The following is a 12,309-nucleotide window of genomic DNA, read 5'->3' on the forward strand; positions in this document are numbered from 1 at the left end:
GTATGCATGTGATGCGCTTACATATACATTGACTGTTCTTTTCCTAGGTTTTTATTTTATGCCTAACGCAATCATCTACAAGGACTTGATAGCTATTCCCTTCCTTAGTGGGTGAGAATTCAGCAAATACTTGTAAATATTTTTTTTTAAGCATACTTACCAAATCACTCTTTTGAGGTGGTAGTGAGTTTACAAATGCAAATTAATAACATTTCATTGCGTATATTAAAAACACGTGCTGTTTTCTCGTTACTAAGCCTTGGCAAAGCATGGAGCTTAAAAGTTAGAAGTGTAAAACCAAGTGCTTCATCTCAAGCAAAACCATAATTGGCTCTTCTGCATGATTCCATCATTTACTTAAAGTAAATGTTTCCATTGCAGTATTGTAAAAATATATTTTAAGTTATTACTTGGGCAAGTGTATCAGTAATTAGTATGACAATTTTTGTGTGTTTCCTTTAATGTTCTCATTCAATGAAAAAGATAGAAGCACATAGCAAATTTCAGAGAAGCCTTTGTCCTTTTTTGGGTCTAAATTCAGGAATAACATAATGCAGATGAATAAAATAATAAGTTTTGGGGATGTTCTTGATCATCTCAAGACAACAATATGTGAATAATCAACATTACTCATGTGGTACAAGTTATTATTTATATATTGTTATATAGCAGTTTGGAGTCAATAAATATAGTTCAAAGAAGGTACTGTACACAATATCCAATGGAGCCAGTTTAATAAAAAACCTGTAGAAAAGATGTATAGTGCAAATTAGTGAATATACATAGTACAGAAAATGCTAAAATACACAGCTGCTATCATCCTTAAATGGTAAGGTGTTTCAGATTACTGCAGTTCTCTGGCACAGCCAGCCATTTGTTCCTTAGGTACTTATATTGCGCAATAGCCAAGTTGGACAGGAGTAAGATAGTGCCTACTGGAAATGGCAACTAGACAGCTGAACTGTGCAGTTACTGCAGTATCTCTGCAGTAATAATAATGCAGTAACTTTGAAGAAAATAAGAGGAGACTAAATTTTATTATTAACAAGTATTTTGGGGCTGTGGACTTATACAGATTTTTTCTGTACACAAGAATTCTTTCCTTAAAATTCCACAATTCCCAAGTAATAAAGGTATAGTTAGCACAACTTGAGTCCAGCCTCTTTTAGAGCAATAACTGTCCTAACCTAGTTTCTGCAGCAACGTGCAATGCAGCAGTGTGTGCATCTTCGCCAAAAATGTGAGCCTCCGTAACTAATTTGCACATAACAACAGAAATGGGCATGGATTGTAATGCCAAAAATTTCAAGCCAGCACTACTGCTCTTTTCAGGCTTTTCAGCTTTCTTTGCATTTTTAAACAGATTCCCGGAAGACAGCTATCCAGATGACAGCTGCATTAAAATACAAGTATTGATAACCTTGAAATTCTAGGTTAAGTTTAAAGAAGATAGATAAATTTCATTAAAAGAGACTGAAAAGTACGAAAATAGGTCACTGAGTATGTTCAGTGTGTCTATATAATATGTATTACTGTTAGTATGAATCCAAAAGCATCATTCAGACAAAAAATAGGTTGAAACAAAAATAGCATCTGAGAACTAGAGATAATCGCACCATATTCTATAAGTATCCTTCTGCCTCCTTCTACACAGCAAATAAAGAGGAAATAAGAAAGCCATAGAGTACGAACTGGATGGGTTATGGTGTGCTTTTGTGTGAACAGCAGAAAGGGTGAGATAGATAGGGAGCAAAAAGAATAATTCCAGGAATCTTTTTTGCTTATGCTCATACTTCTATTTTCTCATGTGCTCTTAAATAACAGGCATGTAACTACTGGAGTGATGCAGTCAGAATATTCAGGGTGAAAAGAAATGAAACTTACCACTGAGGAGGAATTTCCACAGGGACAAAATTTCGGTTGCACAAATGAACAAAAGCTGCTGCTAAACTGCAGGCAGCCTTCAGCCCCTGTGACTGACAGGTGTCATATGTACACATGCTGTAGAATGGTTCCGGGTCCACCTTGAACACAAAGGGCAGTGGTTAGAGGAGTGGGGTGCAAGCTTGTCTCTTCTGGAGACAGCAATCTGGCAATGCAGCTGCAGGTGAACTGCAAAGGAAGTTTGATTTGTGTCTCCCTCCCCCTGCCCTTGTTAGGACCATTCACAAACCTTTATTCTCTTCCTGATATTGAGGGGTTTATTTGTATTTCCAAATTCTAGACACCTGTATGCTGAAGAGTGGTGCCACTATTTCGTGGATGTCAAGGACCTTAATTTATATTTATGGTGATATAACCCCCTTTATTTTTTTTTTTGTCTGGATTGTTGTGCTGATTAGTTGCAGCTAACTTCAGACATAAACTTCTATATCCTTTCAATAATTATGTGTACTCCTTCAAAGTATGACGTTTGGGTATTCAGGTAGTCCTTTGTTGGCTGAAGATGTACTTACAACTTTGAAGCAGTTCCTAAGAAGCGAATGTGATTCTTCAAAAAACACTTTACAGACTTTTTGCTTAGCTGTAATTGGACATGGCTTCACTTTCTTCTGTGCAAGATTGCACTTGTTCACCTGTGAAAATAGAATTACATCAGTGTAGCATGAATTTTTCAGATTTCCAGTGTGAGATGGTTTGAAGGAAGATATGGGCAGCTCAGTACACTGCTGTAACAGTACTGTTTAACATTTATTGTTTGTTAATATTGGGAAGTACATTGCATTCTTCATAAAAAAAAAAAGTATGTCTTGTAAATATTACAGATACTGTTTCCTTTTTCTATTGATTTTGTTACTCACTGAAGAAATTTTGGTGTGTGGCAGCTGACACCGTAAGTAGTTGGCTTAAAGTCTTATCTTTGATTATATATGACAGATCAGAGTTGTGCTTTTACTAGATCTTTTTGTTGGAGGGAAAAAAATCTTCATATCCTTACTGGGTAATAGGTAATAAACAACAAGAAGCCTTTAAAAAAAAAAAAAATCCACAATAAAAAAATGAAACTGGAGGTCCCTACAATTACAGGCATTTTTGGACAGTAAAATGTGAATGGACTTTTGTTGTACGTGGTTCAGGGAAGGTCCCTTAGCACACCAATCAAAAGATGATGATAACAAATATTAACAGAACTAGTAATGAGCAGCATTTGCTGAAGTTTCTTAGGATTGGTTTTGATTTGAACGCTGTTTTTAGTACTCTGTATCAGATCAGCAACTTAATATTTTTTTTTAATCAGTAATTTCCTGGCAAATCTTTGAGTTTGGAAGTTCTTTAAGCAAGTATAAACTCAAAGTTATTTTAATTACTAGAAAAATTATCAGCCAGTTTTATCTCTCAGATAACCCTCATCCTGCAGGGGTCAGATATTTGCAGTCTCCTCATTAACCTCCTAATTTTGTACAGCAGCTGGTCTTATAACACTAGAACTTCACTGACTTTATGTGCAAGGTCAGTGTATGCCAAAGGCTCGTGTTAAGGCTCCTGGTAGTGAGTTGCCAGTCTGAGTTTATAGTTCAATGTGAGGTTACTCCAGCAATGCAGAGTGACTGACTGCTTTTATTTCAGGCTTCAATACCTGGCCAGATTTAACCAGATTGTGCTTTTGCTTTCTGTAGCTGTATAGTTGTGCTAAAACTTCTGCTCAGGAAGGATTTTTGCCAGCTCCCTTTTATCGGCACAGCTGAATACACTGCCTGTTTGAGTTGGGTATTTCCACTGTGTCATCTCTTCTTACCGCTTTAGCAAAGTTTCTAAGACTTTGCATGAACTCCTGGCTTGGCGCATTTGTATTTCTGGCCATTGCTTTAATGATGTATGACTGCAGTACATTATTGGCAGGTCAGTCTTTGTATTACTTTTTTCTGAATGTGATGTAACTCCAAACAGCACAGAATTCAGCTACAGTCATCTATAAATTTTTCTTGGTGGTACACAGCACTGCAAAGATGCCGTAGCCTACAAATAAAATGGACCAATCAATAGCGTAAGCACAACCATTATGCCATCAGCTGTTATGCTGGTTAAAGAAGGACATACATGACTTCCCAGCTTGTTTATGACAGTAAGTTTCTTATGTGTTGCTTTTAATTGATTATTATTTTTAGTTCAATGTCACTGCATAGTTTTGCATTAGATGGTTGTGTTTTTATGAATATATTTATATAATATATATTTATATAATATAGTTAATATTTGTAGCAATTAAGAAAATCATACCTACAGTCAGTCATGCCACGATCCTGCCCCATTATTAACATAAACACAGGCTGCAAACTCATTAGATATCTCTCTCCAACAGCAAGGAAAAGTACAAGATACTCAAAGCAATCCTCTTTTGGATTGGACTCCTCAGCAGAGTACTGACATAAAGCTGAAAGTAATAGGATTTCTGTGCCCAGAACTCAGACATCTTCTGGTGAGAGAAGGTAAAGGGAAGAGTCACAAAATCTTAGTAGTAATAAGATGCTGATTTTAGGTTGGTTTGTTGGTGTTTTTTTTTTTTTTAATAGATTCTAAAAATTAGGTTTGAAGGGATTTAGAGGATCCTGTCAACATGGCTTGCGAGCACAATAAGGCTATGTTTTTATTGGTCAGTTGCATTCACAAATGGCTATGTACACCTGCATGTTTTCATATTTAGATTATTTTCAGCTGATGATAAATTACATGAATTAAGGTTAAGTCTCTTTGAAGCCAAGAGGTATAACTTTACTGGTATAAAAGAGTTACAACATTTATTTATGATAGCTATAGGAAGTCCTTTTATGCAAGTTAATAACAGAATCAGTAGCAGCTAACCCTCCAAAAAAGTCCCAGCACTTAGTGGTATGGGGATGGAGAGCAACTTTACTAGTTACTGGTTTCTAAAGTTTTGTTTCTTGGTAAGGCGAAAAGCAGGAAGCGCAAACAACATACCCAGCTACAAACAGCTCTAAAGAAAACTTCGAGGGAAAATTTCTTAGTCCAAACTGTGGCCTGACTGATGAACGTACGGATTTGTCCCAGACCAACTACCACCTGGCTCTGCATTCTAGAAAGAGGTGTTCTAAGTAGGAAAACATCAAAGATCCTTGGTTCCGACATCAGTTTCTTCTAATAGCAAAAGCAGCCTCCATGTTTTACTTTACCATGTTAGGCCAAAAATGCTCAACGTGCATCTACAAGGAATTCGTCTATGTTAAACACAGAAAGAACAAATTACGTACAGTACGCTGCTGTTTTCACTGTCTAGCTTTAGTTCATCTAAGCCAAAACAGCGTGTCACCTGTTGCCCTTTGTGCTCCAGCCCCATTGGTAATCTGCATAGAAAGAAGCCCTTCGGTTTGTTACCTGCCAGCTCTGCGTGAACTCTTGCACATTGTCAGTGAAGGAACGATTAGGAAGAATCCATTCATTTCCAGCTTCATTATCATTGGTACCAAAAAGCCCAGCTGAAATACCTGGAATGAAATTGAAATGGAGTAAAATAGTAGTTGTCATGAGTAGGCACAGGACAATTTTCGAAGCTGTATCTGGGCTCTGATTACTCTGTACAGCAGAGCTCAGCTGTAATGCAGAAGAGTGAAAGCATGCTCAAGCATCCATTATGGGTTTTTCTCAGACTGCATTGCCATCTCATTTGTTAGCTATTCATTTGCTTCTCCTGACCAGATCCAGGCATTGTATCCATTCTCTGCTAGTCTCAGGGGTCTGAGTTTTAGATTAGTGTGGAAACATAGACAGGAATGTATTCCAAGTGTACCAAACCCCTAGAAGCTTTTAGGCCTCCCTGTTTTGTGCTGTTGCAGATCTGACAAGATAAACCTGCTATAGAGCTGTGATGCTCAAACAGGGTTTGGGGTTGGGCCGATTGCATCACATCTACCCCCTATTTCTATCTGCTTTCTTGCACCAAAACAATAGTAACCTAGGTAAACACTTTCTGTTCTTACTGGAATGATACATCTCGTGCTTCATTGGGCAATAACTGGGAATGCCTGGGGCCATTTGCAGGGTGTGTATAAAGGAAGAGGGGAAAAGCAAGTGAAAGACAACCCACATGCTGGTACTACAGATGATGATAATGCAGACAAAAGCTGTGTGAATGATACTCACCATGCTGCCAGCCAGCCAGAGTGACAGTACAGAGGTCATATTGAAAGTCACAAGAGACAGAAACTCCTTTCTGATTAGACAATTCTATTTTGTTGGTTTCTCTCCTTGAATTAGTGGTATTCTTTTCAAGAGGCTGATCCAGTAACTGGCAGTTCTCTTCCATAAAGGAAAAGTTATACATCTTGGCTATCTGTTTTAAAATGAAAATGCAATTTCAAATCTGTCACAATGAAAGTTCAATGACAGGCAAGCTCAGTCTGGGTTTGCAAGTGCGATGGGGTCAACTTTGCTCAGCCCAGAGTTAGGGAATAAGAATGGGGTTTTATTAAACTTCTGAAAGAGCAGGAAAGTACAAAGCCTCCCAGGGACAATGAGGCTATGGGCCCAGTTTGCTCTCCAGACTGCTCTAACTGCCGTTCTCTGAGACCACGTAAGAGGAAAGCTGAAAAGTTCATCGAGCCTCTCTTATTTTAAGTACCCAGTGAGCAAAGAGGTAGCCCTTGAATTAAAACTGGTTTTGAGTTGTTTTCTGACTAAAAAATGGTTACTTTCTAGCACTTACACCTGAAAGCTGTTCTGATCTATGTTTTGAGCATTAATATTTTGAAGACTTTTTTTTTGGTGTTTTTTTATTGTTTGTTTTGGTTGGAGATGATAATTTCTGGTCTGGAAAGGAAGAATGTTTGATTTTCCCATCCTACCTTCAGTCTTGGATAGATACTGATCATGGTCTGGTTCATCTCCACATACAGGGATCTTGAGTTACTAGTTTCCTTGTTGAGTATTACAGTGAAAGTATTGTGAACAAAATCCTTGGCAAGAAGTACACTGCACTTTGATTCCAAATCATAAAGTTTTCCATCAAAAGTCATAAGATGCTTGGTCCCCACTAACATAGCATGATCTGGAGAACAGTATTTCAGAAGAAACATCAGTGAGTTTTCCACAGAGCAGTTAAGTGCTGTGCTACTACTTGGATACTGCAACACAAACAGCTTCTGGCTGGCATACTCTTAAAATAATTTCTCAAGCTATTTTTACATTTTAATTACTTACAAGTTGCTCTGCAACAAAAATTTCTCAAGAAAGGAAACAATCTAATAATTTCCTTTTCATTATAGATCCACCTGAGTATCCTAGAACTTTGAGAAACAAGAATTAGTGTTAAAAGCTCATCTTGATTTATAGTCATGCTACTTGATAGTCATATTTGTAAGGACCCCCTCCACACACACACATTATACATTCCTGTGCAGAAAACAGCAAGAATATTAACTGTCTCAAAAAAAAAAATACGCTGCTAAAGCAAAGCATCAGAGCTGCAGCCCAGGAAACCCTGCTGATGTATCACTCAGACTATTTGGTCACTAGGACCTATTTCGGTGCCCTCCGTTGTGTCTGCCTACCGGGAGGAAGCCATTAAAAATGGCTCTTTCTGGAAAAGCCATTATCTATATGGGACAGTTGGGATGTTAATGCAGTCTTTTAGCATTTAAGCAATGCTTTCTCAAGTAATACCGTCTCTGAAGTTTTGGTAGGGCTGAGCTCTTTTGCCTTAGAGTCAACAGAAGTGACGTCACCAGTTTCAAAGTATGGACAAAGCCTCCATGGTAAGACCCAGGGCCAACAGGTATGACTGGCATTGAACCATAGTATCAACTCACAAGAGCATATAGATAAGACAGATGAATGCCACCTGCTGATTTCTTGTCTCAACAGTAGGAAGCATAAAGAGTTGCAAAATTTGCATGAATATTAAGTAGAGTGTTTACTGCATGTCCGCTTTAGCCAAAGTGCTGTTATTAGACATAAATTATTGTTTTACAAGACTATAATATATAAATTTTATAGGACAGTATTAATTAGAGACCACCTATGTGTAAACTAGTATTCCAAATACAATTTTTAAAATTTAGAAGTGGAAATAGTCTCAGTTACAGAACAAAGCAGCACTTTGAAAGGGCTTACGTTCAAAGGGACTCTCCATCATCCTCCGCTTGAATCTATAATATTCTGCAACCACGTTGATATTGTAGAGGTCTTGGAGAGGCCTCATTAGCTTTTCTTCAATGAGGTAATTAGTAATATTTGCCAGATGCAGGGAGCGGTCTGCTTTAGGAAATATGGGCAGTTTTACTGCCACTGAACAGTTCCTGTAGAACACAAACAAAACAGCATGTGCCCTTATCTGCCAAGCTGATGAAATGCAGTTGCTTTATTATTAGAAATGTGGAAGTGAAATATTCATAAGAACTGTAGTCTGGTTAGAATGGCAAAACAAAGATATACAATGGCTAAGACCTGCAATGCAACCTTCCCATATAAGGCCAGTTACCATAGTTATTGCTGTTCTGTTTGCTGCTGAGTAGCTTCTTTTGAAATGCAGCCTGTCCCAGTAGCTGGCAAAAATGAACACTACGGTTTTATACCACGTACCCAAAGCAAAAAATGGTTAGGTGATTGTCTGCAACCCTCAGCATACAAGCTGATCTGAAGACTAAATTGTGCACGTATCCATTTAAAGCACTACACAGCAACAGGGATCTGGCAAAAAACCAGCAATTACCTGGCTGAAAAACTGTAAAGGTTGAGTAAGGGCTTCCGGATCTTGCTCACAGCTCTAGAAAACACAGCCTCTGCCCACCGGAGCATCTGCTGCATAGTCTATTGGAGGGCCAGAAAAGGAGATCACAAAACTCACTTCAGGATGGCTTCAGGTCAGGGTCAGTACTTGATAATGAGTTTTAAATCAACAGTGAAACAGCACTTTAGTTTCTCTTGCAGTTGTCATTTCCCTGACAGCATCTTGTCATTTAAAGGTTAATGTCTACAGGACAGACACTAGTCACTACAGCAACAAATAATGGACAGAAATACATCCTTCCTAAAATAACGTTACTTAAAGTATAAACCATACACTGAGTTAATATGTGCTTCGGTAGCTTGCAAAGGATTGACATCTTTGTTAGTCAAATTGGTGGCACGATATATCCTTTATGCTCTTCATTTAAACTAGAAGAGCCCAAACCTATTTGTACCTTATTTGTTGGAATCACAATCCCTCCTCTCTATGGAAGAAAAACAAAAGCTACATGAATGACAAGATTACTGCTGCTGTGATTTCAACACACACTAGTAAACCAACCTCTCCTCTAGCTGGAAATGTACTGCTTTCAAAGCAGGACAAGTGTTTCAAGAACAGTAAATTAGCTGTGCACAAGATTGTTATGTGGAAAGATAACCAAACTAGTTCCATAAACAAAAATATTTAACTATTTGTATGTATCCAAAGTTCAAAGCTAAGACTTTAGTTTGTAGGCTTTGTCTTTCAAAGCGTTAAAAATGCGAGAATTGCATTATACCAACCATATCTAAGCCTGCTTTCACAACTTCTAGTGCCATCTGGATTGGTTCCATTAGCCACACATCTTTTATAATCTTGGGTAAAAAAGCCTGGATTTTCTTCATGTACTCTTCTGTCTTCTCTTGCCAAACTTCATCCAGTGGCTTCAAGGTTACATCATAGTAGGCGTCCTTCAAAGTTGCTAATGGCTCTGAAGCAAACAGGTGACATGAAACAAACCTTAACGAGTATGTTACAGAGCGGCTGTTTGTTTTCCAGCATAAGAGAAGGCGAACACAGGAAGCAGGAGAAGGCAGCTTTGTTTTCATGGCAGTTAGGCACATTTCATAGCTGTGTGCATGGACAGTGTTATGAAAAACTGAAAGAGGCGTTTAGCTGTAACCCTGGCCCACTCATACGCCTCATAAATACATTGCTGCTTTCCAAAAGGGATGTAAGGAATGCTTTGCGATATGCCACCATCAGAGCTGTACAGCTCAACCTGCAGCTGCTCAAGGAATAACAGGACAGTTTGGTCACAACTAATTTCAAACACGGTATGTCAACTAAATCCCACTTTTGAGTGGAAAGAGTCTAGAGGTAAGTGCCCCAAAGTGAGGTTTTAATCTTGTGAGAACTGAAGGGTCTCTCAGCTAATTACAGCTGACCGCATTTCTCAATGGCTTCAATATGGGCCATAGTCTAGCTGAACAGCGAATTAGAGGTTACTGGATAGACTTGGAAAAAACAGATGAAGTGAAACCCGATTAGTACAAGCATTCAAAACTCAAGGATAGATATGAACAGGTCTTTGGGAGGAAATGCTTGCCAGGGAACTGTTAGCAGAAATGCTTCAGCTTAGGAATTAGTGCTCTGTTCTCATCCGATTGAACCCATCTCCTGCGTCAAAGAGAATGCCTCTTCAATGATTTCATTAGAAAGAGCGTCACACTGAGGTTACTTAGAGCTCATTGCATCAAGGCGCTCACTCTGTAAACTAAGAGTCAAGGTCAGCACTTTTTGCTAGATCAAAATAGAAACATTTATGCTGTTCAACATCTTTTATACTTGTTTGTTTTCCTCTGCACTGACATTGTCCTTACTCTCCTTGCTTTGCATGGTTCTGCTTACTTTGCAATTCATTCTGCATTTGCTGGACAACGTCTTGAATTTTATCCAGGTAAAGCGGGAGCTTGCTTCTTAGTATCTGCCTGATTCCACTTTGCTTCCACACCTCGGCGACAGCTCTACTCACACTGTGGAGGACTCCTGCTACTTTTTGCAGGGCGACTGAAGGCCAGACAGTTGCTTCAGACAGAAAATCAACTTGCTGCACCTACAGCGGTTCCCAAAAAAGAAGAAATATCAAAATACATAGCGATCACAAGCAAAGCTTTGACCGCATTCCAAGGCAATTCTGAACTCCTCAGTGATGGTGCAGAGGATCTTTACTGTGAAACAGGGTTTTCGTCTATGTACGAATTGCAGGTTAGCACAGGATTAACCATTTAAATGTTTAAGCAAAACAAAACAACTGCATGCAATATAATGATTTTTAATTAACACTGTATGAACATTTCATGGTACTTTCACAGATGATGTACAGATACTTACTGATTTTCTCAATCTCCACATATATGCATCAAACTTCTTCAACTTCTCCATCAGTTTGGCTTTCAGAAGGCTCCCAATTTCATTAAGTTTGTACTGTCAGAAGATGAACAAAAACCTTGAATTTATGATTTAGAATTGTGCTGGGTCCAAATCACTCAAAGTTTGTAGCAGTTTAAATGCCAGCAAAGATCCACAGTGGCCTCCCATTTCTCAGGGGAAATGACTTCTGTGTTATTCAGTGGTTAGAAATGGGAACAGAGAGTCTGAAGGATGAAAAACCAAAAAGCCTCCTCCAAGCAGAGAGTATGTGAAACCCTATTAGAAGTAACAACACATTCAGGAATTCTAATCTTAGTTTTGTAACCAACATGCGGAGCAGCCCTGGCACATTATTGCAGCTCTCGCTTTATTTACTTACCCTCTTCAGGCGATACACCCTTTAGGAGAGAGTCCCTTATTTTCAATGCTTTATAGGTATGGCTGAACTTTTTAATTCTCACCATGGTATCTTTTATTATGAGTTTAAAAATTGCATTATTCCCCTTTTTGCCTGGCTACTCACCAAAACTCACACCTGAAGCCTACCTGGAAGATGCTCCATCAAACTGACAAGATGATTGGTCAATAATCTGGAAAAATCACACTGCAATTATCTGCCGCTGAAAGGTCTCACCTCAGCTTTAAGAACTGGATCCCCGCATCCATGAGCCAGAAAACTCAAGCTTCCATTAACAGCTGCTAGAGTCATTTGTCCCATGTTTTCTTGCCTTTCACCATTAACGTTGAGATAGGTATTAACCGTAGCCATCTGTTGCCCATCAGTACAAGCACTGACTTCCATTCCTTCTTCCAAATCACCTTAGAGAATGAAAAGAGAGCGCTTTGTTTACAGGAACAATGGTGACAGACATCATTGTTTCAAAGTCGGCTTTTAAATTACTTAGGTGTCTGAGTGTGTTCGGTGTTTGTGAAAAAAAAAAAAAAAAAAAAAACCAAAACAAAAACCACAAGAGGAGATAAACAGAAGAAAACTAGATCAGCGTCAGCGTGTTTGACTTTTCTCTTCTGCATGGCCTGTGAATGATTTACAAGTAGAGATCTTCTACTGCAAAGAAAGCACTGGTGTAATACAAATCTAAATAATTCTCAAAGTCACAGTGATTTACAGGCTATTTTCTACTTTAGTCTTCCGCTCTCCCTTGTTGCTGATATTTCAAAACTGCTTAGACCATAGATGACAGTGTGTCAGTTACTCA

At 38.5% G+C, this 12,309-nt stretch overlaps 1 long non-coding RNA gene across 1 annotated transcript; it reads right to left on the reverse strand.

Annotated features, from left to right (window-relative positions):
- Nucleotides 1-1,999: 1,999 nt before the first annotated feature.
- Nucleotides 2,000-5,413, reverse strand: LOC309677686. Its single transcript, XR_014269706.1, has 3 exons — nt 5,332-5,413; nt 2,457-2,576; nt 2,000-2,024 (listed from the first exon to the last, which is right to left on the reverse strand). It is a non-coding gene; the product is annotated as an uncharacterized lncRNA (long non-coding RNA).
- Nucleotides 5,414-12,309: the final 6,896 nt, after the last annotated feature.

This window comes from Vanellus vanellus (assembly GCF_965231255.1).
Source record: "Vanellus vanellus genome assembly, chromosome: 14".
In the NCBI taxonomy this organism is placed as follows: Eukaryota; Metazoa; Chordata; class Aves; order Charadriiformes; family Charadriidae; genus Vanellus; species Vanellus vanellus.